This window comes from Mus caroli, unplaced genomic scaffold (assembly GCF_978045245.1).
Source record: "Mus caroli unplaced genomic scaffold, Mus_caroli_1 scaffold_16, whole genome shotgun sequence".
Classification (NCBI taxonomy): domain Eukaryota; kingdom Metazoa; phylum Chordata; class Mammalia; order Rodentia; family Muridae; genus Mus; species Mus caroli.
This window is the reverse complement of record NW_028227271.1, coordinates 72703515-72711380: the sequence shown is the minus strand read 5'-3', so window position 1 is coordinate 72711380 and position 7866 is coordinate 72703515. Positions and strand designations below refer to the sequence as shown.

At 43.9% G+C, this 7866-nt stretch overlaps 1 non-coding gene across 1 annotated transcript; it reads right to left on the bottom strand.

The window, feature by feature from the left end:
* Positions 1-4203: 4203 nt before the first annotated feature.
* Positions 4204-4335, bottom strand: LOC115029464 (small nucleolar RNA SNORA17). The gene has a single exon (XR_003835040.1). It is a non-coding gene; the product is annotated as a small nucleolar RNA SNORA17 (small nucleolar RNA).
* Positions 4336-7866: the final 3531 nt, after the last annotated feature.

Genomic DNA, 7866 nt, shown 5'->3' with positions numbered 1-7866 from the left:
GGAGTACTACTCAGCTATTAAAAAGAATGAATTTATGAAATTCCTAGGCAAATGGATGGACCTGGAGGGCATCATCCTGAGTGAGGTAACACAATCACAAAGGAACTCACACAACATGTACTCACTGATAAGTGGATATTAGCCCAGAAACTTAGAATACCCAAGATATAAGATACAATTTGGTAAACGCATGAAACTCAAGAAGAACGAAGACCAAAGTGTGGACACTTTGCCCCTTCTTAGAATTGGTAACAAAACACCCATGGAAGGAGTTACAGAGACAAAGTTTGGAGCTGAGATGAAAGGATGGACCATCTAGAGACTGCCATATCCAGGGATCCATCCCACAATCAGCTTCCAAATGCTGACACCATTGCATACACTAGCAAGATTTTGCTGAAAGACCCAGATATAGCTTTCTCTTGTGAGACTATGCCTGGGCCTATCAAACACAGAAGTGGATGTTCACAGTCAGCTATTGGATGGATCACAGGGCCCCCAATGGAGGAGCTAGAGAAATTACCCAAGGAGCTAAAGGGATCTGCAACCCTATAGGTGGAACAACATTCTGAACTAACCAGTACCCCGGAGCTCTTTACTCTAGCTGCATATGTATCAAAAGATGGCCTAGCCGGCCATTACTGGAAAGAGAGGCCGATTGGACTTGCAAACTTTATATGCCCTAGTACAGGGGAATGCCAAGGTCAAAAAGTGGGAGTGGGTGGGTAGGGGATTGGCGGGGGAGGGTATGGGGGACTTTTGGGATAGCATTGGTAATGTAAATGAGGAAAATACCTAATAAATAATATTTAAAGAAAAGTAAAAAAAAAAAAAAAGAAAGAAAGCAACCTGACCAAGTCATGATGAGCAAGTCAGTAAGCAGCACCCCTCCATGTCCTCCGCATCAGCTCCTGCCTCCAGGTTCCTTCCCTGTTTCAGTCCCTGCCCTGGCTTTCTTCAGTGATGGACTATGGGTATGGAAGAGTTAGCCAAATAGACCTCTTCCTTCCTAACCTGCTTTTGGTGATTGTGTTTTATCACATCAGTTGTAATCCTAACTAAGACAACATTACCCCACCCCTACAGTGGCGTCTTGACCTGCCTGTGAGTGTTGCCGATGCTGGCCTTTTGTTTGGCTTTTTACTTTACATCATTTCTTAGATTATTATGTTCTTCCTCTGCTTCCTCCTTCTCTCCCTCTCTCATCTCCTTCCCTCCTCTTCCTTTTCCTTCCCTTCATCTCCTCATGTCTGTCAAAGGTCTTACTGTGTAGCCCAACCCGGCCTCTGACTCTTGATCCTCAGCCTCTGGGATGTAGACATATACCACAATCCCTAGGTAATTTTTCTTAAGATTCTTTAAGGAAATCAGTAAGATAAATACAGCATAAACCAGCTTCCCTACTCTTTATTTTTAATTTTTGGGCAACTTGGCTAGCTCAAAGTTGGTTTAGCTTTCTTTAATCTGTCTCCCTTCATTGAACCATGTGGAAGTCTCACTGTATCCTGATGGAAATACATTTGTTTTTTGATTGTAAGATACACTTACAATGGAAACAATGCTTCAGAGAAATGGGCTGAATACAACTTTGTTTCTATTAATAAGGACATGAATTATCCTTTCAAGGGGAATGATTATAAAGGTGAGGCTTGAAATGTTCATGGCCAGGTACTGGGACCTCAGCAGTCCATGGGCACTGCTCTATTTTATGGTCTTGCTCGTGTCTATGATATCTTAGTATGTTCAAGGAAGGGAAGAGATGGCTGGAGACTGGACAAATGAGATCCAGTGACCAAGACTATTGCCTCCGAGCTGGATGTGAGGGGATTTGCATTGGGTGAGACTCAAACAGCCTACAGTGGGAGAGGAAAGCTCCCCAGTTAAAAAAAAGAAGACTCCAGGGAACCAGAGTGTTGACTCTGGGGTCAGGAAGTTGAGGTAATTAACTGGAATCTGGGAAGCCTATGTAGCCTACTACAGAAGCACATTTGGTGTTTTCTAGAAGGCCCTAATTTGAAAATAGGAGGAAGAAATTAAGGACTCTGTGAGTTATTAATCAAGTCTCGACCACTTGTTGCAGCTAGTCTTCTGGGGGCAGGTTGCTGCAGTTAATGGCTGAGCGGGTTGCTGCAGTTAATGGCTGATTTCCTGGGGTGGCAGTGGGAGGCTGTGTAGATAGCTCTTCTTTTACGTGGTCCCACCCTTGTCTGCTGTGTATGTCCCAAGTCTCCTGAGCATCTTCTAGTTATATTAGGTATACTGACAATTTAGCATGACCGTGGTATTCTTCTTTTTAGTTAGTTTTAGATGCATTTCAGGTGAAATACAGTCTACAGAAATTTACGTGTCTGGCTGTTCTTTAATAGTGTGGTTGATCCTGATGTGACCAAAAGCTCAATCTCTTGGTAGATTGAAAATATAAAGGCATTATTGGGAGGTGTTGGAAGGTAGGACCTACTTGGAGGGAGTAAGTCCCTAGAAGTTTGTTGCAGGGACTATATCTTGTCCTGAATCCATAAGACTAACTCTTTCCTCCTTCATGTGGACCATGACTATGATGCCTAAGTGCAGAGGGGTGAATGTAATCATAGACTAACCCTCTGAAACCATGAGCCAGAATAAACAATTCCCCTCTTTATGTTCTCTGGTCAGGTCACAGTAACATGAAAAGCAACTAATAAAACATACAAATAAATATATAAGTATATAAAGTATTATTGTCATTATTGGAAGCTGGTGTTTCTAGGCATTTCCTTTAAGTTACGGTTATTTGCTTTAGACTTCTTTAGTCTGTCTTCCTTATTTCAACCATCTGGAAGCCTCAGTGTACCCCACTGAGAAACATTCATTTGGTCATGAGGTCAATGTGCAGTAGAAACAGTGCTTCAGAGAAATGGACTCATGAGTACACCCATGTGTCTATGAATAATGACAATTAAGTTAGGATTATATGACTTATAATCCTATGATAACTCAGTGATAAATTAAACATTTTTGTCCTTTTAGTTATCAGTTATTCATTTAAATGATAATTAATGTCCTCTGTAGCCTTATTAGTTTTAAGGCTGTTGCTCGTATGCTATTTCACGAATTCAATATTTCCTTGTAGGTACACCAACACAGGAACCCAGGAACTGCTATCTCCATCCCTCATCTCCTCAGGCCTAGGATGTCTGTCTACAGTATGTATGATGGTCAGTTTTCATGGCCATCATGACTCAAACTGAAATGGCCTAGGATATCCATCTCCGGGTATGTCTATGATATCTGTGAGGGTGTTTTCAGAGAGGTTTAACTGAGAGGCCAGCCTGAATGGCCCAGCCTGAATATTGGTGGAACCACTGTGTGTATTGAGCTATGGGATGAATGAAAGGGGAAGAAGAGCGAAAGTGAGCTGAGCACTAGCATTTGTCTCATGCTCCCTGATTGCAGGGACAGCATGCTCCTGATTGAGACGGACCCATCCCTGTCATGGCAGACTGTACCTTCACACCGTTGAGCTGAATGAGAACAGTAACTAATCCAGCATTCATTATGAAGACCAGTTCTTCATAGGCCTCATTGACACATTTTTGGTTGACAGCACAGACCAGAGACATCCACCTGGCCTTTGGTGGTAATAGGTCTCTGTTGCTGTAGGGTCATAGACCCAGATGTGGCCCTGGGTGGCAGTACAGGTGGACCCCACCATTGTCCTAGGTGTCATCACTGGCTACTCATATCAGGCTATTCCTCTCTATTCTTGAGTCTCCAGTTCTGCCTGTGTTCATTGTGCCCACATCCTTCTGTTTTTCTTTCTCTTCTATTTCTCCACCACTTATTTGGTTCTCTTAGTGGTGTCTGGGGGCTCTGAGTGTTTGGGGTTGCCTTAGGAGTGACATATCCTGCTTGTGCCTTATGGCACTGGGCAGGGGTCATCTTTGGTATGGCCTGCCCTCCCCCCAACCCTCCAGGTCTGCACCAGACTGGTGGTCATTTCAGGCTAGCTCCTTGTCTGGGCCCCATGGTACCAGCCTGGTGGTTGTCTTGAGTCTGCTCACTTGAGTGACCTCTTGAGAGTGTCCTCTGTCTCAGGCTCACTTCTTTCTGGGGCCTGCAGTCCCAGGCAGTTTTTTTCTAGGTGGCATGCTCTCTGTCCTGGGAGCCTGTTCAGGCCTTCCTGACGCTGGACTGGTGGTCATCTCAGGTTCACTTTTTTCAGGGAATGTTAAACTACTAATCACTCAGATGTTCATATGTCAGAACACTGAGCATAGACATAGTCTGTCTCCTCTGTGCCACTCACTGATGCACATGTGACACAGCAGCCACACCTGCAATATCTCTAGGTGTAGAAAAGGCAACTTCTATAAAAGAAAACATTTATTTTGGTGGCTTGCTTACAGTTTCAGAGGTTAGTACATTATCACCATGTGGGGGGCATGGCAGCATGTAGCTGGTCATAGTGCTGGAGCAGGTGGGGGAAGAGAGAGAGGGGGGAGAGGAGAGGGGGGAGGGGGATGGGAGAGGGGAGAGGGGAGAGGGGAGAGGGGAGAGAGCATAAAACTTAAGGCCCACCCCCTGCCAAGTCTTGTATGGTCCTAGTCAGGACAGTGTGACATGATTCCTGCCCCTGGAGCAGAGCCAGCAGGATATGGGCTTCCACAAGTGTTGACAATTGCTGGACACAAGGCTTGTTTGTATAAAAAAATTACATTTTTTACTTTATGTTCTGTGTTGGGGAAATATTCTCCCTGTCAAGGTTATTGGGGAATGTCCTCTCTGCCAAGGTTAATGACTCCATGATAATCAGAGGGAGCATAAGTCTGGGAGGAAAGGGTGTGTCTAATGTCTCAGCAAAATGGTAAATGCTGTGACCATCAAGACAGTCCTTAAGGATGTGGGAAAGAACTCTGAAAACATAAATTCAAGAAAGTACAGTTTCTCACCTATGCAAAGCATAAGGATGCAAATGAATTATATGAGGGGCTTTATGGACCTAAAAGAACAAAGGCAGCTGCACTATGAGTCAGCTTCTCAGAAAGGTATTAAAGAAGGAGATAAAGAGATTTGGGGAGTGTTGATTGCAGGGCAAGATCCCACCAACCTAAGTCTATTGTTTGTGCTTACAAAGGTAGGCAGATTACTGAGTTTAAGGTCAGTCTGGGACAGATCAAGTTTAGGCCCAGGCCAGGGGATGGTGAGAATGGTAATTCAGGACAGAATCCCACCCAATAAACTTTTTAATCAGTGCTTACAAAGATAGGTAGATCTCTGAATTAATTTGCAATAATAAAAAAATGTGCTTGCCCTTTTTGAGTTTTGTGGACTGTATCTTGGGTATTCTGTACTTTTTTTGGGCTAATATCCACTTATTAATGAGTACATACCATGTATGTCCTTTGGGGTCTAAGTTACCTCACTCAGGATATTTTCTAGTTCCATCCATTTGCCTGCAAAACTCAGAATGTCCTTGTTCTTAATAGCTGAGTAGTATTCCATTGTGTAAATGAACTACATTTTCTGTATCCATTCTTCTGTTGTGGGACATCTGGGTTGTTTCCAGCTTCTAGCTATCACAAATAAGGCTGCTATAAACACAGTGGAGCATGTGGACCTGTAGCATGGTGGGAGCATCTTTTGGGTATATTCGCAAGAGTGGTATAGCTGGGTCTTCAGGTAGATCTATTTCCAATTTTTTGAGAAACCTCCAGATTGGTTTCCAGAGTGGTTGTACTAGTTTGCAATCCTACCATCAATGGAGGAGTGTTCTTCTTTCTCCACATCCTCTCCAATATGTGTTGTCACCTGAGGTTTTGATTTTAGCCGATCTGAATGGTGTAAGGTGGAATCTCATGGATGTTTTTTACTTGCATTTCTCTGATCACTAAGGACTTTGAACATTTCTCCACCATTCGAGATTCTTCTGTTGTGAAATCTCAGTTTTGTTCTATATCCCATTTTTTAATTGAGTTGTTTAGTTTTTTGGTGATTAGCTCCTTGAGTTCTTCATATATTTTGGATATTAGCCCTCTATTGGATGTGGGGTTAGTGAAGATTTTTTTCCCCCAATCTGTAGGTTGCCAATTTGTCTTATTGACTATGTCCTTTGTTTTACAGAAGCTTTCCAGTTTCATGAGGTCCCATTTATCAATTCTTAATCTTAGAGAACTCAGAAAGGTCAACAAACTGAAGTGCCCAAGTGAGGAAGACTCAATCCTACTTGGGAGGGAGAAGAAACAATCACAAGTGGGGAGGGAGGGAGGGACCTGGGAGGGAAAGTGTATGGCGAAGGGTATGTGTTGGGGAGAAGGAAACCTGATCTGGTATTGGGTGAGGGAAAAGAACTGAAGCCTTGAGGGCCAGCAGAAAGAATGGAAACAGGCAACCTCAGAAGGTAGGAGGTTGGGGAGACCCTCCAGAATGCACCAGAGACCTGGTTGGTGAGAGATTCTCAGGACTCAAAAGGAGGGACCTTAGATGTAATGCCTAACAGTAGGGAGAAGGAACTTATAGAGCTCACCTCCAGCAGGAAGACAGGGCATCAAATGAGGGATGGGGGCCATCCCACAGTCACAACTCTTACCCGTAATTGCTCCTGTCTGAAAGAATTACAGGGATGGAAATGGAGAGGAGCCTGAGGAAAAGAAGTTCCAGCAACAGGCCCAAAGTGGGATCCAGCTCAAGGTGAGGTCCCAAGGCCTGACACTATTACTGAGGCTATGGAGTGCTCACAAAAAGAGACCTATCATGACTGTACTCTGGAAGACCTAACAAGCATCTGAAAGAGTCAGATGTGATAACTCCAGCTTGTGCCAAGTTGACTTCAAAAAACCAGCCAGTGCACCATATAAACCTGGTATTAGGCCACTTGCTGGTTTGCTTATTGGTCCTTGAGTTAGGTGTTCATCCTTGACCTTAAGAACTCTGACACTGTAGATTTAGGGTCTCCTACCTCGTATGCTTCCTTCTTGATGTCTCTTTTATAGACGTGATAACCTATTTGAATTTGCTTCTGGAGTCTGCTCTGAGGTTTCCCCAATGGAGAAATGTAAGGACATACCTTTGAGGTCTGTTCTGTCCTGATTTCCAGCTATGTTAGCTACCAGAGAACTTTCTGATTTACTTGTTTCCCTCAATTCTGGGCCATGGCTACACTTGGCCATGCTGGTTTTCTTGGGGGTTTCAGAGTCAGCTATTTAGCTTGATGAACAGGAGTGCTTGCCTGTCCATTATGACATCTCCTAAGTTTTTGATAAGATATCATGTCATAGACCAGGATGGCCTAAAATTTACAGCAGTGCCCCCGTATCCTCCTTTTGAATGCAGAGATTACAGGTAGGAGCAACCATGTGAGAAGTGACTCAGGCTTGACAGAAGTGAGTGCTGTCAGTCTAATGGATGGATGTACTTTTAAAGCTATCCCTGGGCTGCAAGGCAATGAAAAGGAGCAATGCTGGGAATGAATTCTGCACTTGTGTGCAGCAGCGAAGACTTTTTCAAAGAGAAATTGTCTCCTTTCAGCTTAAATGGAGAGGTATTTGCAATTGCAGGGATGGAATGAGAGTTAAGGGGCACATCCTTGTTTCTATTGAAGATTCCAGTCCTCTGGTTGTCTGCCGAGCTCTGCACTGAACTCTTGTTCATAGGCATTGGCTCAGTCACTCAATATCAGACTGCTCTTCACTTCAAGGTAGAGCTTTGCCAGGCATAAGCAGATCCAGTGCCTGTCAGGCTCCCTCGACTTCTCTTTTGGCAGTCTGTTATGGTTGTTATGGTTATGGTACCACAGAAGAGTGACACCTGGGTACTCCTGAGACTTTACTCCAATTCAAATCACTTCCCGATATTTCCTGTGTCTTCTGGTCCTTGCAATGCACAACTTAA